This window comes from Hemiscyllium ocellatum, chromosome 6 (assembly GCF_020745735.1).
Source record: "Hemiscyllium ocellatum isolate sHemOce1 chromosome 6, sHemOce1.pat.X.cur, whole genome shotgun sequence".
Lineage (NCBI taxonomy): Eukaryota > Metazoa > Chordata > Chondrichthyes > Orectolobiformes > Hemiscylliidae > Hemiscyllium > Hemiscyllium ocellatum.
Genome location: NC_083406.1, coordinates 111,341,832 through 111,357,176, shown reverse-complemented (window position 1 = coordinate 111,357,176; position 15,345 = coordinate 111,341,832). Strand labels below are relative to the sequence as shown.

The window sequence follows — 15,345 nt, the reverse complement described above, 5'->3', positions numbered from 1 at the left end:
GATGTAGGTTTACTCACTGAGCTAGAAGGTTCATTTTCAGACGTTATGTCACCATATTCGGTAACATCATAATTGAGCCTCCAGATGAAGCACTGGTGGTACGGCCCACTTTTTATTTATGTGTTTAGGTTTCCTTGGGTCGGTGATGTATTTCCTGTTCTTTTTCCCTGAGAATTGTTAGTTGAAGACAAAAGAATGAATGAATGTTGGAAACACCATTGTGGAAGATAGCATCGTATGAATAATGATGGCGGATAGAACGGAGGTGTTGAATCCTTCCATAGTATAGACCCCAAACACGAGCAATAGAGAAAAAGAGATGTAGACAATTCACTGAAGTGTGTATAAACAATATTAGGGGATTTCACCTTGCCCAACATTATTTCCGATAGTCAGTGTGTTAAAGGATTTAAAGGAGGAAGATTTCTTGAAATGTAGTCAGTCATGCTTTTTATATCAGAATGTAAAAAGTCCAATATGTGACGCCGCATTTCTACACTGAATTCTTGGAAATGAAGCCAGATGGGCTTGAGGTGATAGTGGGATAGCATTTTCGTGATAGCAATTACAACACTGTATGGTCATGGAGTCAAACAGCACAGAATCAGACCCTTTTGTCCCAACCAGTCCACGTCGACCATAATCCCAAACTGAACTATTGCCACCTGCCTGCGCTTGGTCCATATCCCTCCAAATATTTCTTCTTCATGTATTTATCTAAGCGTCTTTTAAATGTTGTAACTGTACCCGCATTCACCACATCCTCTGGAAGTTCATTCCACAGAGGAAACACTCTCCGTGTAAAAAAAAATAATCTTATTTAAATTTCCCCTTACTTTAAAAATATGCTCCCTGGTCTTGAAATCCCCCACCCTAGGGAAAAGCCACTTGCCATTCACCTTTTCAAGCCCCTCATGATTTTATAAACCTCTATAAGGTAACTTCTCAACCTCGCATACATCAGTGAAAAATGACCCAATATATCCAGCCTCTCCTCATAACTCAAATCCTCCATCGTACCGAGGCACTGCCGAACCAATGTGCGTAAAAGTCCCAAAGCATGACTTTCAAGGACAGCAGAGGAGTTCCTCAGCATCTATCCCATAATAAATACCAATATTTATGGCCAATATTTATCCCACAAGCAACGTCTCAAAGTATAAATTTTGAAAGCTAGTTGTGGGCAAACTGGGCATTTGTGTTTCGTACATTACAACAGTGACTGCACTTTAACATGATTTAAAACATTTGGGAGTGATTTGGCAAGACACTTTATAAATACATGTAAAAGTCTAAGTCTGCCTTACTTTTCACTAATATTGTAAAGCCTTATTTGAATGGCATCATGGTCAGCACCGAGATGATGGGCCAAAGAACCTGTTCCTGTACTGTACTGTTCTGTGTTCTACCAATTATGAACGATTCAATGTCATTTTCCTATCTAATATTAAATGAAATATTTTGCAAGAATAAAGCTGATGAGTTTTAATTGACTCCATGTGACACTTAAAAATGTTGGAATTTCAGCTGAGCTAATATAGGGAGGGAGGAGGGGAATGAATTTCAGGTGGTTTCCCTTAAGTGGGTGCGAGATTAAGTTTGGAGAAACTCTTCAAACTATTCCTTTTGAAACCTCCAGGTGACTAAGTCTTTCAGGTGTACAACACAGTCCTTTGATCTGTCGTGTCTCAAAAACACCCACCTAACTTTTCAACTCTCACTTTCCAGCACTTGGTCTGTGTGCTTGTGCACCTAGACATCACCATTGCACATCTAACTACTTAAATATTGTGAGGGTTTCTGCCTCCACCACCCTTGCATACAGTCAGTTCCAGTTTCTCACCACTCACTGGGTTTAAATCTCTAAATCTTCTGCCCTCGCCTTAAATCTATGCCCTAGACATTGATCCCTTCTTTGAAAGGGGAACAGTTCTTCCTTTATACTTTCTCTCTGCTCCTCATAATTTTATCCATCTCAGTCACGTCCATTCTCAATCTCCTCTGCTGTAAGGAAGACAACCCCAGTGAATCCAATCTTTCTTCATGACTGGTATTCTCCAGGCTAGGCAACATCCTGGTTAACTTCCTCTGCGCCCTCTCCAGTGCAATCACATCCCTTTTATAATGTGGATTCCAGACTGACCTTCAGCAATTTCAAGTCTTTTAGTGCAGAAAATCCATCATTTTTACTTTGTCTGGGTTGATGTGTGAGTCCCAGATCAGCAGCTGTAACATTGATGATTAACTGTCTCCTGAAGTGGCCAAGCGAAAGAGTCAATTCAAGGACACTTCGGGGTGAGCAACAGATGCTAATGTTGCCAATGCTGCTGACGTTGCAAGATCAAATAACATTTAAAAAGATTAATATGGTACTTGGCAGATGGAAGTTACTCCGGGTAAGTGTGAAGTGCCGCACTTCAGGAGATCAAAGTATTAAGGAAAAATATGAAGTTAATGGCAGGACTCTGAACAGCATTGACGTACAGAGGGATCTTGGGGTTCAAGTTCTGAGCGCTCTGAAAGTGGCCTGGCAAGTAGATAGGGTAGTAAAGAAAGTAGTAAAGATTGGTCAGGGAATTGAGTACAATAGTCAGGATGTCATGTTGCAGCTTTGAGACTTTGATTAGGCCGCACTTAGAGTATTATGTTCAATTCTGGTCTCCACATTACAGTAAGGATGTAAAAGGCTTTGGAGAGAGGGCAGAAGAGGTTGATCAGGGTGTTGCCTCCAGTTGTTTTCTCTGGAGTGGCGGAAGCTGAGGGGAGACTTGTTTGAAATCTCTGAAGTTATGAGATACATAGATAGAGTTGACAGTCAGAATCTTTTTTTCCCTAGAGTTGAAATGTCTAATACTAAGGGGTATCCACTTAAGATGAGAGGAGAAAGTTCAAAGGAGACATGAGGGGCAAGTTTTTTTACACTGAGTGATAGGAGTGTGGCACATCCTGCCAGGGATGGTAGTGGATGCAGATCCAATAGGGGCATTTACAAGACTTCTAGATAAACACATGAAAATGCAAGGAATGGAGTGATATGGACCAAGGGCAGGCGGGATGGGTTAGTTTCATTTGGCGTCATGTTCTGCACCACATCATGGGCTGAAGAGCTTGTTCTTGTGCTGTACTGTTCTATGTTCCACATTTCTCTCTGGATTCCCTTGTGTTTCTTTCACAAAGTGAAACCATCAGCCACACTAGTACCTGCTGCTGTTTATTAAACCTGTTATTTGTGATTCCTACATCTGAATTTTCTGTTTCACTGTAAATGAAACAGACAGTTCATTCCAGAATACAACTAGGAAGTATTTGGTACTTTGACACATACCAGCTTTTCTTCCCTTCTGTTCAGGAACACCTTGGCTTTGGGCAGCACAGAGGCTCAGTGATTAGCACTGCTGCCACACAGCACCAGGGACCCTGTTTGATTCCATCCTCCAGTGACTGTCTGTGTGGAGTTTGCACATTCTCCCCGTGTCTGTGTGGGTTTCCTCCAGGTGCTCTGGTTTCTTCCCACAGTTCAAAAGTGTGTAGGTTAGGGGGATGGATCATGCTAAGTTATCCATAGTATCCAGGGATGTTCAGGCTAGGTGGGTTGGCCATGGGAAATGCAAGGTCACAGGGATGATCTTCAGAGGATTGGTGTGGACCCGAAAGACTGAATGGCCTGCTTCCACACTGTAAGGATTCTGTGATTCTTTCACTCCATGCCAAAGTTAATATTTCAACATCCAGGCGTTTACGTTGTGCCAGGTATATCCCACTGTTAAGCCTTTTCCAATATATTCATGGGAAGTGAGCACCATTGGCTCGGCCAGCACTTATTACCCATCCCTAATGGCCCAGGCAGTTGGCGACTAGAAATGAATTCCTTTCTCTCAACACATTGAATCCCTCCCAAGAAGTATCCTTTACAAAAGTACTTTCCAAACTTATCAGAGTACAGGAAGTGGTAGCAATTATTGACCGTCCTCAAACATGCTGACTTAGCTTCAGAGCGACAGGGTCAACTGCTGTCACAAAGTCAATACCATCATGGATTAAGCACTTTTTTTTTGCAGTTGGTTCTTCTATAATGCGATGGTTGTGTTCTTCTGCAACCCTGTGTTCCAGAACAATCGCTCTTTAGGTGTTGGTGCTGTTATCGCATCATTCTAAAATTTCGCACTTTACTGTCCCCAATTCGTCAATCACATTACAGCAAATTTGCGTTGAGGAAATGTGTGTTATAGCAGAATGACCTGTATTTGTGAAGAGCTGCAAAGCTACTGAATATTTCCAGCATTTTCTGTTTGTAAAGTCATGTCAACAAATTCAGAAAGAGAGTGCTATATAAAATATGAACTTCCGAAGATACACCATGCCAAAGTCTCAGGTGGAGAAAAATCTGAAGGTGTCAGATAAGTTGCATATGGGCCCCTTTTGGTTTTCTTGAAACTTGGTTTATAAATATGTTGTACAGCATCAGGTCAGCACTTGGCAAAGTGAGTTATGATAACATAAAAAAAAAGTGTAGTTGGGAGCTGGCGGAGTGACAAGTACAAACTGCACACCATTTGGCACATAAATTGCATTATTTAACAACCTACCCTCGAGTGGAATACTTACTGGAATCAAACTGTTTCTTTTTTTAACATTTATGACTGGCACTTTCCAAAAAGAAACATGAGCTTCTAGCATGTCAACATTTTTCTAAAGAAGCTCTTGTATGGGAAAATGATGGGTATGTCACGTGGGAATTTAATTACATCCCGAGGGATGATAAGCTTCTGAAATCTTCTGGTAAGATGGTAATTCGAATCCAGTGAGGGCTTGACAGAAATGCTGCTGTAAATGCAGCAAGGCATGTTTTTATTTCTCTAATCTCCATCTATTTGTTTAGTATTCCTCATTTTTCAAAAACAAGGTCATGGGATTGACAGCATATTTGGAGTAGCCATGCTACTGTGGCAACATGTCTTCACCCTGCGAGGTTACTCTAAGGGCTCAATGGTTAGCACTGCTGCCTCACAGCACCAGAGACCCGGCTTCAGTTCCCGGCTCGGGAAACTGTCAGTGTGGAGTTTAGACATTCTCCCCGTGTCTGCGTGGGTTTCCTCTGGGCGCTCCGGTTTCCTCCCACAGTCCAAAGTTGTGCAGGTTAAGTGAATTGGCCATGCTAATTTGCCCCATAGTGTTAGGTGAAGGAGTAAATGTAGTGGAATGGGTCTGGGTGGGTTGCTCTTCAGAGAGTCAGTGTGGACTTGTTGGGCCAAAGGGCCTGCTTCCACATTGTAAGTAATCTAATCTAAGGCAGATATTATCAAAGTGAATTTTTGCTGAATTTTTTTTGTATTCAAAACCTTGACTTATAGTGCTAACGTTGCTTCAGATCCACCAACATTTTTATTTCTATTTTAATTCTCTCAAATATTCTGTTATGCAACTCTTGAGCAGCTTAGCTTGAATCTTGCTCTCTCCAACCATTCGCCTCTAATAATCTCCTCTGCATTGTCTGCCCTTTGAAGTTGAGTATGACCTGTGTCTAAGCTATCATCAGAACTAGAAAATATCTGCGCACTATAGACAAACAAAATGAAGGAAATCATTTTCCAATGAATTCTGTTGTTGGGGTTTAAGTGTTCTTTATTCTTCTTTTTCAGTCCATTCCCTGCAGGCAGTTCCATGGAAAGAATCCATTTCCTAAACCAATCTCTTTTGTAATTTTTTTTTCTGTTTCATCCATTACACAGCTGGATTTTCAAAGAGTTATGTGGAAATCAAATGTGACTCTGCATTCCGGACTCTCTCTGACAGTCTCTGTGCTCTCTGTGACGGTCTCTGTGACAGTCTCCGGGGTTCTCTGTGACTGTCTCCGGGGCTCTCTGTGACTGTCTCCGGGCTCTCGGTGACTGTCTCCGGGCTCTCGGTGACTGTCTCCGGGCTCTCGGTGACAGTCTCCAGTCTCTCTGTCACTGTCTCCAGTCTCTCGGTGACGGTCTCTGTGCTCACTGTGACTGTCTCCGGGGCTCTCTGTGACCGTCTCCGGGGCTCTCTGTGACTGTCTCCGTGCTCTCTGTGACTGTCCCCGGGGCTCTCTGTGACCGTCTCCGGGCTCTCTGTGACCATCTCCGGGCTCTCTGTGACCGTCTCCGGGCTCTCTGTGACTGTCTCCGGGCTCTCTGTGACCGTCTCCGGGGCTCTCTGTGACTGTCTCCGGGGCTCTCTGTGACTGTCTCCGGGGCTCTCTGTGACTGTCGCCGGGCTCTCTGTGACTGTCTCCGGGGCTCTCTGTGACTGTCGCCGGGCTCTCTGTGACCGTCTCCGGGCTCTCTGTGACTGTCGCCGGGCTCTCTGTGACCGTCTCCGGGCTCTCTGTGACCGTCGCCGGGGCTCTCTGTGACTGTCTCCGGGCTCTCGGTGACAGTCTCCAGTCTCTCTGTCACTGTCTCCAGTCTCTCGGTGACGGTCTCTGTGCTCACTGTGACTGTCTCCGGGGCTCTCTGTGACCATCTCCGGGCTCTCTGTGACTGTCCCCGGGGCTCTCTGTGACCGTCTCCAGGCTCTCTGTGACTGTCGCCGGGCTCTCTGTGACTGTCTCCGGGCTCTCTGTGACCATCTCCGGGCTCTCTGTGACCGTCTCCGGGGCTCTCTGTGACTGTCTCCGGGGCTCTCTGTGACTGTCGCCGGGCTCTCTGTGACTGTCGCCGGGCTCTCTGTGACTGTCGCTGGGCTCTCTGTGACCGTCTCCGGGGCTCTCTGTGACCGTCGCCGGGCTCTCTGTGACCGTCTCCGGGGTCTCTGTGACTGTCGCCGGGCTCTCTGTGACCGTCTCCGGGCTCTCTGTGACCGTCGCCGGGCTCTCTGTGACCGTCTCCGGGCTCTCTGTGACCGTCTCCGGGCTCTCTGTGACCGTCTCCGGGGCTCTCTGTGACTGTCTCCGGGGCTCTCTGTGACTGTCTCCGGGGCTCTCTGTGACTGTCGCCGGGCTCTCTGTGACTGTCTCCGGGGCTCTCTGTGACTGTCTCCGGGGCTCTCTGTGACTGTCGCCGGGCTCTCTGTGACTGTCTCCGGGGCTCTCTGTGACTGTCGCCGGGCTCTCGGTCACTGTCTCCGTGCTCTCTGTGACTGTCTCCGGGCTCCGGTGACTGTCTCCGGGCTCTCGGTCACTGTCTCCGGGCTCTCTGATGGTCTCCGGGCTCTCTGTGACTGTCTCTGGGGCTCTCGGTGACAGTCTCCAGGCTCTCTGATGGTCTCCGGGCTCTTTTTGACTGTCTCCGGGCTCTCTGTGACCGTCTCCGGGCTCTCGGTGACTGTCTCCGGGGCTCTCTGTCACTGTCTCCAGTCTCTCGGTGACTGTCTCCGTGCTCTCTGTGACTGTCTCCGGGGCTCTCTGTGACTGTCTCCGGGGCTCTCTGTGACTGTCTCCGGGCTCTCGGTGACTGTCTCCGGGCTCTCTGTGACCGTCTCCGGACTCTCTGTGACCGTCTCCGGGCTCTCTGTGACTGTCTCTGGGGCTCTCTGTGACTGTCTCCGGGGCTCTCTGTGACTGCCTCCGGGCTCTCGGTGACAGTCTCCAGTCTCTCTGTCACTGTCTCCAGTCTCTCGGTGACTGTCTCCGTGCTCTCTGTGACTGTCTCCATGCTCTCTGTGACGGTCTCCGGGCTCTCTGTCACTGTCTCCAGTCTCTCGGTGACTGTCCCCGGGCTCTCGGTGACCGTCTCCGGGCTCTCTGTGACTGTCCCCGGGCCTCTCTGTGACTGTCTCCGTGCTCTCTATGACTGTCCCCGGGGCTCTCTGTGACTGTCCCCGGGGCTCTCGGTGACTGTCTCCGTGCTCTCGGTGACTGTCCCCGGGCTCTCTGTGACTGTCTCCGTGCTCTCTGTGACTGTCCCCGGGGCTCTCTGTGACTGTCCCCGGGGCTCTCTGTGACTGTCTCCGGGCCTCTCTGTGACTGTCTCCGTGCTCTCTGTGACTGTCTCCGTGCTCTCTGTGACTGTCCCCGGGGCTCTCTGTGACTGTCCCCGGGCCTCTCTGTGACTGTCCCCGGGCCTCTCTGTGACTGTCTCCGTGCTCTCTATGACTGTCCCCGGGGCTCTCTGTGACTGTCCCCGGGGCTCTCGGTGACTGTCTCCGTGCTCCCGCTGACTGTCCCCGGGGCTCTCTATGACTGTCTCTGGGCTCTCTGTGACTGTCTCCGGACTTTCTGTGACTGTCTCCCAGCTCTCTGTGACTGTCCCCGGGCCTCTCTGTGACTGTCTCCGTGCTCTCTGTGACTGTCTCCGTGCTCTCTGTGACTGTCCCCGGGGCTCTCTGTGACTGTCCCCGGGCCTCTCTGTGACTGTCCCCGGGCCTCTCTGTGACTGTCTCCGTGCTCTCTATGACTGTCCCCGGGGCTCTCTGTGACTGTCCCCGGGGCTCTCGGTGACTGTCTCCGTGCTCCCGCTGACTGTCCCCGGGGCTCTCTATGACTGTCTCTGGGCTCTCTGTGACTGTCTCCGGACTTTCTGTGACTGTCTCCCAGCTCTCTGTGACTGTCCCCGGGGCTCTCTATGACTGTCCCCGGGGCTCTCTGTGACTGTCTCCGGGCTCTCGGTGACTGTCTCCGGGCTCTCTGTCACTGTCTCCGGGCTCTCTGTCACTGTCTCCGGGCTCTCGGTGACAGTCTCCGGGCTCTCTGATGGTCTCCGGGCTCTTTTTGACTGTCTCCGGGCTCTTTTTGACTGTCTCCGGGCTCTCTGTGACCGTCTCCGGGCTCTCGGTGACTGTCTCCGGGCTCCTGCTGACTGTCCCCGGGGCTCTCTGTGACTGTCCCCGGGCTCTCGGTGACAGTCTCCAGTCTCTGTCACTGTCTCCAGTCTCTCGGTGACTGTCTCCGTGCTCTCTGTGACTGTCTCTGTGACTGTCTCCGTGCTCTCTGTGACTGTCTCCATGCTCTCTGTGACGGTCTCCGGGCTCTCTGTCACTGTCTCCAGTCTCTCGGTGACTGTCCCCGGGCTCTCGGTGACCGTCTCCGGGCTCTCTGTGACTGTCCCCGGGCCTCTCTGTGACTGTCTCCGTGCTCTCTATGACTGTCCCCGGGGCTCTCTGTGACTGTCCCCGGGGCTCTCGGTGACTGTCTCCGTGCTCTCGGTGACTGTCCCCGGGCTCTCTGTGACTGTCTCCGTGCTCTCTGTGACTGTCCCCGGGGCTCTCTGTGACTGTCCCCGGGGCTCTCTGTGACTGTCCCCGGGCCTCTCTGTGACTGTCTCCGGGCCTCTCTGTGACTGTCTCCGTGCTCTCTGTGACTGTCCCCGGGGCTCTCTGTGACTGTCCCCGGGCCTCTCTGTGACTGTCCCCGGGCCTCTCTGTGACTGTCTCCGTGCTCTCTATGACTGTCCCCGGGGCTCTCTGTGACTGTCCCCGGGGCTCTCGGTGACTGTCTCCGTGCTCCCGCTGACTGTCCCCGGGGCTCTCTATGACTGTCTCTGGGCTCTCTGTGACTGTCTCCGGACTTTCTGTGACTGTCTCCCAGCTCTCTGTGACTGTCCCCGGGCCTCTCTGTGACTGTCTCCGTGCTCTCTGTGACTGTCTCCGTGCTCTCTGTGACTGTCCCCGGGGCTCTCTGTGACTGTCCCCGGGCCTCTCTGTGACTGTTCCCGGGCCTCTCTGTGACTGTCTCCGTGCTCTCTATGACTGTCCCCGGGGCTCTCTGTGACTGTCCCCGGGGCTCTCGGTGACTGTCTCCGTGCTCCCGCTGACTGTCCCCGGGGCTCTCTATGACTGTCTCTGGGCTCTCTGTGACTGTCTCCGGACTTTCTGTGACTGTCTCCCAGCTCTCTGTGACTGTCCCCGGGGCTCTCTATGACTGTCCCCGGGGCTCTCTGTGACTGTCTCCGGGCTCTCGGTGACTGTCTCCGGGCTCTCTGTCACTGTCTCCGGGCTCTCTGTCACTGTCTCCGGGCTCTCGGTGACAGTCTCCGGGCTTTTTGACGGTCTCCGGGCTCTTTTTGACTGTCTCCGGGCTCTTTTTGACTGTCTCCGGGCTCTCTGTGACCGTCTCCGGGCTCTCGGTGACTGTCTCCGGGCTCCTGCTGACTGTCCCCGGGGCTCTCTGTGACTGTCCCCGGGGCTCTCGGTGACTGTCTCCGTGCTCCCGCTGACAGTCCCGGGGCTCTCTATGACTGTCTCTGGGCTCTCTGTGACTGTCTCCGGACTTTCTGTGACTGTCTCCCAGCTCTCTGTGACTGTCCCCGGGGCTCTCTATGACTGTCCCCGGGGCTCTCTGTGACTGTCTCCGGGCTCTCGGTGACTGTCTCCGGGCTCTCTGTCACTGTCTCCGGGCTCTCGGTGACTGTCTCCGTGCTCCCGCTGACAGTCCCGGGGCTCTCTATGACTGTCTCTGGGCTCTCTGTGACTGTCTCCGGACTTTCTGTGACTGTCTCCCAGTTCTTTCTGACTGTCCCCGGGGCTCTCTATGACTGTCCCCGGGGCTCTCTGTGACTGTCTCCGGGCTCTCGGTGACTGTCTCCGGGCTCTCTGTCACTGTCTCCGGGCTCTCTGTGACAGTCTCCGGGCTCTCTGATGGTCTCCAGGCTCTTTTTGACTGTCTCCGGGCTCTTTTTGACTGTCTCCGGGCTCTCTGTGACCGTCTCCGGGGCTCTCTGTGACTGTCTCCGGGGCTCTCTGTGACTGTCTCCGTGCTCTCTGTGACTGTCCCCGGGGCTCTCTGTGACTGTCCCCGGGGCTCTCTGTGACTGTCTCCGTGCTCTCTGTGACTGTCCCCGGGGCTCTCTGTGACTGTCCCCGGGGCTCTCTGTGACTGTCTCCGGACTTTCTGTGACTGTCTCCCAGCTCTCTGTGACGGTCTCCGGGCTCTCTATGACTGTCCCCGGGGATCTCTGTGACTATCTCCGGGGCTCTCTGTGACTGTCTCCGGGGCTCTCTGTGACTGTCTCCGGGCTCTCTGTCACTGTCTCCAGTCTCTCGGTGACTGTCTCCGGGCTCTCTATGACTGTCTCCGGGCTCCCGCTGACTGTCCCCGGGGCTCTCTGTGACTGTCTCCGGGGCTCTCTGTGACTGTCTCCGGGGCTCTCTGTGACTGTCCCCGGGGCTCTCTGTGACTGTCTCCGGGGCTCTCTGTGACTGTCTCCGGGCTCTCTATGACTGTCCCCGGGGCTCTCTGTGACTGTCTCCGGGGCTCCCGCTGACTGTCCTCGGGGCTCTCTATGACTGTCTCTGGGCTCTCTGTGACTGTCTCCGGACTTTCTGTGACTGTCTCCGTGCTCTCTGTGACTGTCTCCGGGCTCTCTATGACTGTCCCCGGGGCTCTCTGTGACTGTCTCCGTGCTCTCTGTGACTGTCCCCGGGGCTCTCTGTGACTGTCCCCGGGGCTCTCTGTGACTGTCTCCGAGGCTCTCTGTGACTGTCTCCGGGCTCTCTATGACTGTCCCCGGGGCTCTCTGTGACTGTCTCCGGGGCTCCCGCTGACTGTCCTCGGGGCTCTCTATGACTGTCTCTGGGCTCTCTGTGACTGTCTCCGGACTTTCTGTGACTGTCTCCGTGCTCTCTTTGACTGTCTCCGGGCTCTCTATGACTGTCCCCGGGGCTCTCTGTGACTGTCCCCGGGGCTCTCTGTGACTGTCCCCGGGGCTCTCTGTGACTGTCCCCGTGCTCTCTATGACTGTCCCCGGGGCTCTCTGTGACTGTCCCCGTGCTCTCTATGACTGTCCCCGGGGCTCTCTGTGACTGTCTCCGGGCTCTCTATGACTGTCTCTGGGCTCTCTGTGACTGTCTCCAGACTTTCTGTGACTGTCTCCAGACTTTCTGTGACGGTCTCCCGGCTCTCTGTGACGGTCTCCGGGCTCTTAGGCCTCCACCACATCCATAGTCGCGGCTGCTACGTCGGCAGAGGAGCCATGGGCCGGGGTCATGTGGGTCCATAACTCCTGTTGCCCATCCAATGCTGCCACTCATCGTTGGGCATCAGGGTCCTCTGTTGTCCCTTTGGCCGATGATTCCACTCTTTCAGGTGCTCGGGCCTGACCAGAGACCTGGAGCCTCAGCTCAGCCTGCGAGCTAATGAATTTGGAGATGTGTATCAGAAGTAAACTGAGTTATCACTGTGATCCTCTGTCATCACGAGTTAGTGTCCTGCGAACAAACTAGACCAGTTGTAGCATGCTGATCATTAGCCTTGGAAAAGCAAAACGCTGCGGCTGTTGGAAATTGGAATCAAACACAGAGAATGCTGGGAAAGTTTAGCAAAGGAAATTCTGAAGAAAAGTCATGTCGGACTCAAACATTAAGTCTATTTCCATCTCCAGAGATGTTCCTAGACCTGCTGAGTTTCTCCAGCGTTCTCTGTGGTGCTTAGCCTTAACTTTTGATGGTAAACTTAGTTTAATTGTTACTAAGCAGTTTGACCTGGGCATCCTGATGAATCTATGAATCAATCAAACAGCCCCATTTTATCACTTCATCATTGGTAGCCAGACTTTCAGAGCCCTTAGCTCGGGACAAAACCTCTCTACCTCTCTCTTTTACTTTTTAGGCCATTCATGGGATGAGTGGCTGAGCCCGCATTTATCACCACCCCTAATTGTCTTTGAGAAGCTGATGGTGAGCTACATTCTTGAACTGCTGCAGTCCTTGTGGTGCACTTACACCCACAGGGCTGTTAAAGAAAGAGTTCATGAATGTTGACCCCATGGCAGTGAAGGAACAGTGATGTGGTTCCATGTGAGGATGCTGGGTAGTTTGAGGAAGAGCCTTTAGCTGGCAGTGTGCCCATACAGCTGCTGTCCTTGTGTTTCTAAATGATAGAAAATGGTTCTGTTGAAGGAATATTGAGTAATTGGACCTTGCAGATGGTGTCGCTTCTTTGTACTGCAGGTGGAGGGAATAGATGTCTAATGTTATGAGCAGGGTGTCAGTCATGCAGGCTGACTTGTCCTGGTTGGTATCGAAATTCTAAAGTATTGTTAGACTTGTACCCATTCCATTCTCCAACTATGGAGTATTCCATCGTACTCCTGACTTAGAACATAGAACATTACAACACAGTACAGGCCCTTCATCCCTCGATGTGCCAACCTGTGGAACCAATCTGATGCCTATCTATCCTGGACTATTCCATTTTCATCCATATATTTATCCAATGACCATTTAAATGCCCTTAAATTTAGCGAGTCTACTAATGTTGCAGGCAGGGCGTTCCACGCCCCTACTACTCTCTGAGTTAAAAAGCTACCTCTGACATCTGTCCTATATCTATCACCCCTCAATTTAAAGCTCGTTCTACCTTCTGGATGGTGAACGCGCTTTGGGGAGTCAGGAGGGGAGGGATGTCTAACCTCTGACTTGTTCATGTAGCCACTGTACTTATTTGATTAGTTCAGTTCAGTTTCTGGTCAATGGTAACTCCCAGGCTGTTGATAGTGGGGGATTCAGTGGCAGTAATACCTTTAAATATCAAGGCGTGATCGTTCGCTTCAATCTTCTTGGAGATGGTCATTACCTGGCACTTGTGTGTCACAAATTTAGTTGCATGTATATGGCTGGTCCAGTTCCATTTCTGGTCAATGATAAACCCCAGGTCATTGTTAATAAACAATCCTCTCCTCAATTAAGACGTCCTAGAACTGTCTTTTGATCACTTGTCTTAGTATTTTTTTTGTAACTCTGTGCCAATATTTGCTTCATAATACTACTCTGAAGTACCTTGGGATGTTTCACAATCTTTAAGGCACTATTTGAATGCAACTGATTGCCATCAATAGGAAAAGTTTATATTGTCCAATGGAATAATCAACACTGAGATAATTTTCCATTCAAAGCTGTCACGAAGGATGTGAGCAGGATGACTGAAGGAAAATTCTTTTGCAGTTTTAGAGTTTTGAATATTCTGCCACAGGAAGTAGAAAATATTTGCATTTTGTAAAGACAAAACTGGGTACATTATAAAATTTGAAAAATAAATCCTCCAGAATCCATGAAATTTTGCATTTGCGAGGTTGCTTTAAATTCTGGAGTTACAATTGCTGGTTATCTTCACACCTGACTCACATTAAAACCAGGAAATAAAAAGCCTGGTTTTCTGAGGAGCGGCAAATTGTTGCTCAACTGCTTTTTTATGCAACAGTGTAGCTCTGCATTTTTGATCAGAGATCCTGGTCAGAAATGCTGAGGTGTGCTTCGTCATAGAGTAAATGTGTCAGACGAAGGCAAATCACATGCCTCCTTTTCCACAGCATTCAACTAGTATATTCTAGAATTTAGATACCCCAGAATCACATACAGCCTCATTGACAGCTGCAATCCAACAAAATGTACATAAGGTGACAGTGAGACAATGGTGCTAGGCAGGCATGGTGCCAGGCTGTAAGGTGCCAAGTGCGGAACGTGCCAGGCTGGTGGAGGATGCCAGAGTAAGGGGAAATTGTCAGGTGAATAATAGACAGCTTAGTGTATGTGGGTGCGTGTGGGAGATATCAAGTGCAAGTTGAGTGGGTTGCGTGGAGTTTGTTGGGTAGAGAGTAGTGTTTGGGTCCACAGTGTGGGGGGCAGTTTGGAGCAGGTCAGTCTGGTGATAGAGGAGTTGGTGTTGTGTCATGGTCAATGCATGAGTATATTACACATTGGTACATGTGGCATTGGGTCAAGTATGGGTGATCTCAGGAAGAGGAGGAGGAGGTGTCAGATCAGGGTCTAGGGGCTGCTAGGAGTCTTGGGTTGATGTCATTGGGGTGCATGAGGTAAGTTGAGGGTCAGATAAATATTACTCAGGAGCTAGATGGGATATTGAATAGCCTAATGTTTCCCGGTTAACTATTCACTTAACCTCTGAAGAACCCTCTGAAATATCAGATTTAGGACCTTTGGAGGATTCTAAGTCTAAGCACAGTTGCCCAGCAGAATCTTCAATATTCCAGGCAATTTGTTTGGAGTCAGTTATGATGGGGAGTCCTCAGGGTTCCAACGTGCGACTTCCATCAGAAATAAATATCTGGCCATCAGAAAATCTGGGCCAAGGTGACAAGGAGCTGTCAGGGGAAAGCTGCCCTTACCATCTTATTTTCTGTTTGGAAGTGAAAACCCAGAACCCTAAGAGTGAATAAAGAGATGTAATATTGGAATAAAAAGAATGTGGGAATGTAATAAATTTATTCAACAATAATTCAAAGGCATTATGGAAAGCAAGCGTAAGATGATACTATGAGATCATTAGCACACGTAAGTGTCTTTGAGAAAATGGTTGATAACTTTTAGTTTAGACATTTCACCCCACCACTTTCGTGAAATCTTAAAACCAAACATGAAATGGATAACCACTTCAGATCACCAGCTAACTGATTTACATAAGAACATACGAACATAAGAATTAGGAGC

General features: G+C 50.2%; 1 long non-coding RNA gene across 1 annotated transcript in view; it reads right to left on the bottom strand.

Moving 5' to 3' along the window:
* Window positions 1-15,345, bottom strand: part of LOC132816870 (uncharacterized) — an 87,216-nt gene that overhangs the window by 13,879 nt on the left and 57,992 nt on the right. The gene's annotated exons all lie outside the window — the stretch shown is intronic.